Below are 7,556 nucleotides of genomic sequence, written 5' to 3'. Positions count from 1 at the left end.
TCCTCCCTTTTCTCTCTCTCTCTCTCTCCTCTCTCTCTCCCCTCCCTCTCCCTCTCCCCCCCTCCCTCCTCTCCCCCTTTCTCCCTTCCCCTCCCTCTCCCTCTCCCCTCTCCCTCTCTCTCTCTCTCTCTCTCTCTCTCTCTTTTCTCTCTCTGTCCCTCTGCTCTCTCTCTCCCCCCTTCTCTTTTCTTTTCTCTCTCCCCTCTCTCTCCTTCTCTCTCTCCTCCCTCTCTTCTCTCTCTCTCCCCCCTTTTTTTCCCCTCTCTGCCCTCCCTTTTTCCCTTCTCTGCCCCCTCTTTCCCCCTGTCTCCCTCTTTCCCTCTCTGTCTCCCTCTTTCTATCCTCCCATCTTTTCTCTTTGCTCTCTCTCTCTGTCTGTCTGTCTCTCTCTCTCCCCTTCTCCCCCTCCTCTCTCAATTCTCTCTCTCTCGTTCCCTCTCATCCCCCCTTCTTCCTCTCTCTCTCTTCCCCGTCCTCTCCTCTCTCTTTTCTTCTCTTTTGTCCTCTCTCCCCTCTCTCTTTTTCCCTTCTCTCTTTCCTCCCTTCTCTCTCTTCTCTCACTCCCCCCCCCTCTCTCTCTCTCTCTCTCTCTCTCTCTCCCTCTCGTCCCCCTCTCCCCCTCATCTCTCCTCTCTCCCCTCTCCCTTCTCTCTCTCTCTTTTTCCTTTTTCTTTCTTTTCTCTTTTTTTCTCTCGGGGCTTTTTCTCTCTCTGTCTTTTTCCTCTCTCTGTCTCTCTCTTTCTCTGTCCTCCTCTTCTTGTCTTTTCCTCTCTCACCCTCTCTCCTCCCCTCTCTCTATCCCCTCTCCTCCTCTCTCTATCCCTCTCCCCTATCTCTCTCTCATCCCCCTCTCTCTCTCTCTTTTCCCCCCTCTCTCTCTCTCTCTTTTCCCCCCCTCGCTTCTATCCCCCCCTCTCTCTCAAACCCCCCCCTCTCTCTCTTCCCCCCCTCTCTCTCCCCTCTGTCTTTCTCTCCTCTCTCCCTTTTCTCCCCTCCCCCCTCCCCCTTCTTTCTCTCTCTCCCCTCCCCCTTTTCTCTCCCCCTCCCTCTTTCCTCTTTTTCTCCTCTCCTCTTCTCTTCTTTTCTCTCTCTTTTCTCTCTCTCTCGTTCTCCCCCCTCTCCTCTCTCCCCCTCCCCCCTCCCCCCTCCCCCTCCCCCCCTCCCCCCCTTTTTCCTCTCTTTTCCCCGTCTTCTCTCCTCGTCTCCCCCTTCCTCTCCTTTTTTCTTTTCTCCCCCCTTTCTCTCTCTGCTCTCCCGCTCTCCTCTCTCTCTCTCTCTTTGTCCCCCGTCTCCCCTCTTTCCTCTCCTCTTCCTTTCCTCTCCTCCCCTTTCCTCTCTCCCCGTCTCTCTCCCTTTCTCTTATCTCTTTTCCTTCTCTCTCCTCTTTCTGTCTCTGCCTCTTCTTTTTGCTCTGCTCTCATCTGCCTTTTTTGCCTCTCTTCTCTCCTCTTTCCCCCTCTTTTCTCTCTCTTTCTTCTTGTCTCTCTCCTCTTTCTTTTTTAATGCCCTCTCTTTCTTCCCTCTCTTTCTTCCCCCCCTTCTCTCTCTTTTTTCCCCTCTTGTCTTTTCCCCCTTTCTGCCCTTTTCCCCTTCTCTCTCTTCCCCCTCTTCTTCTCTCTCTCTCTCCTCTCTCTCTCTTTCCCCCCCCCCCCTCTTCCCCCCTCTATCTTCCCCCCTCTCTCTCTTCCCCCTCTCTTTCTCTTCCCCCCCCTCTCTTTTCTCTTCCCTTTTTTTTTCTTTTTTTTCCCCTCTCTGTCTCTTCCCCCTCTCTTTTCTTCTTCCCCTTTTTCCTTCTCTTTTTTTTCTCTTTTTTCCTCTCTCTATCTCTCTCTCTCTCTCCCCTCTCTCTCTCTCTCCCCTCTCATCTCCCCCTTCTCCCCGTCTCCCCTCTCATCTCTCTTTTTCTCTTCCCCTCTCTCTTCCTCTCTTCTTCTCTCTTTTTCCTTCCCCCCCCCCCCTCTCTCTCTCCCCTCTCTCTTTTCCCCATTGGGGTTCTTCCTCTCTCTCTCTTCTTTTCTCTCCCCCTTTTCCCTCTCTTTTTTCTCTCTCTTCCCTTTCTTTTCTTTCTTTTTCCCCTTTCTCTCTCTTCTCTCTCTCTCCTCACCCTCCTCTCTCTCTCTCTCCTCCTCTCTCTCTCTTCCTCTCTTTTCTCTTCTCTCTCTCCCCCCCTGGGCTCTCTCTCTTTTCCTCTCTCCCCCTCTTTCCCCCTCTCTTGTTTTCCCTCTCTTTCTTCTCTCCCCTCTCTCTCTCTCTCTCCCCTCTCGCCCTCTCTCCCCTCCCTCTCTCCTTTTCCCTCTCTCTCTCCTTTTCCCTCTTCTTCTCTCTCTCCCCTCCCCTTTTATCTCCCCTTTTCCCTCCCCCTTTTTCTCTCTCCCCCCCTTTTTCTCTCTCCCCCTTTTTCTCTCTCCCCCTTCCCCATTCCCCTCCTCCCCCTTCCCCCCCCTCCTCTCTTCCCCCCTCTGCTCTCTTCCCCCCCTCCCCCCTTTCCCCCCCCCCATCCCTCCCTCCCCCTCTTTTCTCCCTCTCCCTCTTTTCTCTCTCCCTCTTCCTCTCTTTCTCTCCTTTTCTTTTCCTCTCCTCTCCTCTCTCTCTTCTCTCTCTCCTCTCTTCCTCGCCTTCTCTCCCCCTCTCTTTTCTCTCTCCCCTCTCTCTTTCCCCTCCCTCTGGGTCATCTTCTCCCCTTCCCCTCTCCCTCTTTTCCTTTTCTCCCCTCTCTCCTTTTCTCTCCTCTCTCCCCTGGCTCTTCTCCTCTCTCTCTCTCTCCCCTCTCTCCCCTTCTTTTTTCTTTTCCTCTCCCCTTTTTTCTCCCTCTCCTTCCCCCCCCTCTCTTTTTTCCCCTCTTTTCTCCCCCCCTCTCTTCTCCTCTTTTTTCCCTCTTTTCTCTCCCCTTTTTCCCTCTTTTCTCTCTCTTTTTTCATTTTTTCCCCTTTTCTTTTTCCCTCCTTCCCTCCCTCCCCCTTTTTCCCTCCCCTCCCTCCCCTTTTCCTCTCCCCTTTTTCCTCTCTCTCTCTCCCCTCTTTTTTTTTTTCCCCTTTCTCTCTCTCTCTCTCTCTCTCTTTCTTTTTTTTTTTTTTCTTTTTTCTCTCTCTTTTTCTTTTTTCTCTCTCCTGTCCTCTTCTCTGTTTTCCTCTCCCCTCTCTCTCTCTATTTTCTGTCTCTGCCCCTCCCCTCTTCTTTTCCCTATTCCCCTCTTCCTTTTCCCTCTCCTCTGCCTCCCCCCTCCCTCTCCTCCTCCCCCTCTTCTTCTCTCCCCTCTCCTCTCTCTCCTCTCTCTCCCCCCCCCCCCCCCCCCCCCCCCCCCCTTCCCCCCCCCCCCCCCCCCTTCCTTTCTCTCTCCTCTTTTTCTCTCTCTTTTTCCCCTCTCTCTCTTTTTCTCTCTTTTTTCTCTCTTTTTCTCTCTCCCCTTTTCTTCTCTTCTCTTTTCCCCTTTTCTCCCCTTCTTCTCTTCTCCCCTCTTTCCCCTTCCCTCTCTGTCTCTCTCTTTCTTCCCCTCTCCCTCTCCCCCCCCTTCATCTTTTTTCCCCCCCCCCCCTTTCTTCCTTCCTTCTCTCTCTTTCTTCCCTCTCTGGTCTCTTTTTTTTCGTTCACTCTTTTCTCTCTCTTCCTTTCACTCTCTTCTCTCTCTCTCTCCCTCTTTCCCCTCCCCCTCCCCCTCCCCTCTCTCCTCTTTTCTCTCTTTTCTCCCCTCTTTTCTTTCTTTCTCTCTCTCTCTCTCTCTCCCCTTTCTTTCTCTCTTTTCTTTCTCTTTTTCCCTTTCTCTCTCTCTTTTCTCCCCTTCCCCTCTCTTCTCATTTCCCTCTTCCCCTTTTCTCTCCTCTCTCTTCTCCCCCTCCCCCTCCCCCCTTCCCCCCCCTTCATTTTTCTCTCTCTCCCCTCTCCTCCCCCTTCTCCCCCCTCTCTCTCTCCCTCCCCTTTTCCTCCCCCTTTCCCCCTCCCCCCTCTCTCCTTCCTCTCCCTTCTCCCTCTCCCTCTCCCCCGTCTCCCCTTCCTCTCTCCCCCTCCCCCCTCCCCTTTCTCCCCTTTTCGATCTCTCAATTTTTCTCTCTCTCTCTTTTCCCTCATCATTTTTCCCCTCTTCTCTCTTCCTCTCTCTTTCTCTCTTTTCTTTCTCTACCCCTTTTTTTTCCCTCCTCTCTCTCTTTCCCCTCTCTCTTTTTTTTTCTCTCCCCTTTTCTCCCCGCCCCTCCCTCTTTCTCTCTCTTTTCCCCCCCCCCCTCTCTCTTCCCCCTCCCTCTCTCATCCCCCTCTCTCTCTCTCTCTCTTCCCTCCCCCTCTCTCCCCTCTCTCTCCCCCCCTCTCTCTCTTCAAACCCCCCTCTCTCTCTCTTTTCCCCCCTCTCCCTTTTCCCCCTCTCCTCTCCCCCCCCCCCTCCTTTTTTTTTTTCTCTTTCTCTCTTTTTTTCCCTCTCTTTCTCCCCCCTTTTTCCTCTCTCTCTCTCTTTTTTCTCTTCTCTCTTCCCTTTTTTCCTCTCTTTCCCCCCCCCCTTTTTCTCTCTCCCCCCCCTCTCTCTCTCTCCCTCCTCTTTTCCCCTCTCTTCTTTTCTCTCTCCCCTCTCTCTCCCCCCTTTTCTCTCTCTCTCTCTCGATCTCTCTTCTCCCTCTCCCCCTTTTTCTCTCTCTTCCTCTCCCCCCTTTCCCTTCTTTTCCTTTTTCCCCTCTCTCTTTTCTCATCTCTCTCTCTTTCTCCATCTCCTTTCCGCTCCCTCTTCCTCCTTCTCTCCCCTTCTCCCCCTTCCCCTCTCTCTCTCTCTCGCCTCTCTCTCTCTCCCCTCCCCTCCCCTCACCCTCTCTTCTCTCTTTTCCTCTCTCCCCCCCCTTTTTCTCTCCTCCTTCCCCCTTTTTCCTCCTCTTTTCCCCCCTTTTCCTTTTTCCCCTCTCTCTTCCCCCCTCCCTCTCTCCTCTCTCTCCTCCCCTCTCTCTCTCCTCTTCCCCCCTTTTCTCTCTCCCCTCGTTTCCCCCTCTCTCCCCCTACCCCCTTTCTCTCTCTCTCCCCGCCCTTTTTCCCCCTCTCTCCCCTTTTCCCCCTTTTCCTTTTCCCTCTCTTTCCCCTCTCCCCTCATCTCTTCCCCCCCCTTCTTCTCTATCTCCTCTCTCTCTTCTTCTCCCCCTTCCCTTTTCCCTCTCCTCCCCCCTCGCTCTCTCTTTTTCTCTTCTCTCTCACTCCCTTTTCCCCTCTTTTTCCTCTTTTTTCTCCCCTCCCCCCTTCCCCCCCTCTCTCTCCCCTTCCCCCCTCCTCTCTTCTCTCCACCCTTTTCACCCACCCTCTCTCTTTTCCCCTTCTCTCTCCCCGCCCCCTTTTCTCCCCTCTCTCTCCCTTTTCCCCTCCCCTCTCTCTTCCCCCCCCTTCTCCTCTCTCCCTTTCCTTTTCCCCCTCTTCTCTCTCTCCTCTCCCCTCTCCGACCCCTCTCGTCCTTCCGCTCTCTCTTCTCTCCCCTCTCCCCCCGTTCTCTCACTCTCTCCTCTCTCCTCTCTCCCCTACTCCCCCCATCTCTCTCCCCCTCTCTCTCCCCCTCTTCTCCCCCCCTTTTCTCTCTCTCTCCCCCTCTCTCCCCCTTTTTTTCCTCTCTTTTTCCCCCCTTTTTCTTCTCTCTTCTCCCCTCCCTCTCTCTCCCTTCCCCCTCTTTTCCCCTCTCTCTCCCCTCTCCCTTTTCCCCCTCTCTCTCCCCCCCCTCTTCCCCTCTCTCCCTTCTCTCCATCCCTCTCCCCTTCTCTCTCTCCTTTCTCCCCTCTCCCCCGGTCTCTCTCTCCTCCTTCTCCTCGTCTTCTCACCCTCTCCCCTTTTCCTCTCCCTCCCTCCTCTCTCCCTCTCTCCCCTTTTCCCCTTCCTATCCCCTCCCTCTCTCTCTCCCTTCTCCTCCCCCCTCTCTCTCCCCCCTCTCTTTTGGGGCCTTCCCCTCTCCCTCTCTCCCCTTCTCTTTTTCTCTCTTTTGGGGGCCCCCTTTTCTCCCCCCCTCCCCCTCTCCCCTTCCTCTTCTCCCTCTCCCCTCTCCCTCTTCCCGCCCCCTCCCCCCCTCTCCCCCCGTCTCCCTCTTTTTTCTCTCTCCCCTCCCTCCCCCAATCTCTCCCCCTCTCTCTCCCCCTTTCCTCTCTCTCTCCCCCCTTCCCCCCCCTCCTCTCTCTCTCTCTTCTCCCCTTTTCCTTCCTTCTCCTGCTTCCTCTCTCCTCCCCTCTCCCCTTCCTCTCTTTTCCCTCTCTCCTCCCTTTTCTCTCTCCCTTTTCCCTCCCCTCTCTCTTTTCCCCTCTCTCTCGTCTATCCCTCTCTCTCTCCTCTCTCTCTCTCTCTTCCCCCCTCCCCGTCCCCTTCCCTCTCCCCTCCCCTCTCCCCTCTCTTTTCCCTAACCCTCCCCTCTCTCCCCTTCTCCCCCTTTTCCCCCTCTTTTCCCCCTTTCCCCTCCTCCCCTCCCCCTCTCTCCCCCAATCCCCCGTCCCCTCTCCCCCTCTCTCTCCCCTCCCCTCTCCCCCTTTTCCCCTTCCCCCTCCCCTTTTTCCCTTCTCCCCTCTCTCTCCCTCTCCCTCCCCCTCTCTCCCCCTCTCTCCCCCCCCCCCCACTTTTCTCTCTCTCTCTCCCCCTTCTCTCTTTTCCCCCCTTTTTCCTCTTATCCCCTCTTCCTCTCCTCATTTTCCCCCTTCTCTCATCTCTTTTCTTTTCTCTAATCCCCCTCTCCCCCCTCTCTCTCCCTCTTCTCTCTCTCTATCCCTTTTTCCCCCTCCCCCTTCCCCCCCCCCCCCTCCTTTTCTTTCTCTTTTCCTCTCTTTCTCTCTCTTTCCCTCTCCACTCCCTTCCCCCTCTTTCTCTCCCCCTCTTTTCCTTCTCTCTCCCCCTTCCTCCTCTCCCCTCTCTCTCCCCCCTTTTCTCTCCCTCCCCCTCCCCCTCCCCCTCCCCCTCCCCCTCTCTTCTCTTCCCCCCTGTCCTCTCTTTCCTCCCCCTTTTCTTTTTTTTTCTTTTTCTCTTTTCTCTCTTTTCTCTCCCTCTCCCTCTCCCCCCCCCTCCCTCTCCCCCCCTCCTCCCTCCCTTTCTTTCCCTCCCCCTCCCCCTTTTCCCCTTTTCTCCCCTCCCCCCATTTTCTCCCCCTTCCCCGGCCCTCTCCCCTCTCCCTCTTCCTCCTCCCCCCCCTCTCCCTCTCCCCCCTCCCTCTCCCTCTCTCCTACCTCTCTCTCCTTCTTCTCCCTTTTCCCTCTCCCCCTTCTCTCTCTCCCCTCTCATCTTCTCTCTTTTTCCTCTCTCTCCTCTCTCTCTCTCCCCTCCCCCTCTCTCTCTCCCCTTTTTCTTCCCCCCCCCCCCTTTTCCCCCTCCCTCTCTTCTCTCTCCTCTCCCCAACCCTCCTCTCTCCCCCCTTCTCCCTCCCATCCCCATCTTTTCCCTTTTCCCCCTCCCCCTCATTCTCTCCTCCTCCCTCTCCCTTTCTCCCTCCCTCTCCCTCTCCCTTTTCTTCTTTCTCTCTCTCCCCTCTCTCCCCTCTTCCTCCCCCTCTCCTCTCCTCCCCCTCCCTTCCCCTTTCCTCCTCTCCTCTCCCTCCCCAAAAACCTCTCTCCTTCCCCCTTCCCCCTCTCCCTCTC

This window comes from Penaeus monodon, unplaced genomic scaffold (assembly GCF_015228065.2).
Source record: "Penaeus monodon isolate SGIC_2016 unplaced genomic scaffold, NSTDA_Pmon_1 PmonScaffold_2834, whole genome shotgun sequence".
Taxonomy (NCBI): domain Eukaryota; kingdom Metazoa; phylum Arthropoda; class Malacostraca; order Decapoda; family Penaeidae; genus Penaeus; species Penaeus monodon.
Note: the sequence above shows the minus strand (reverse complement) of the source record.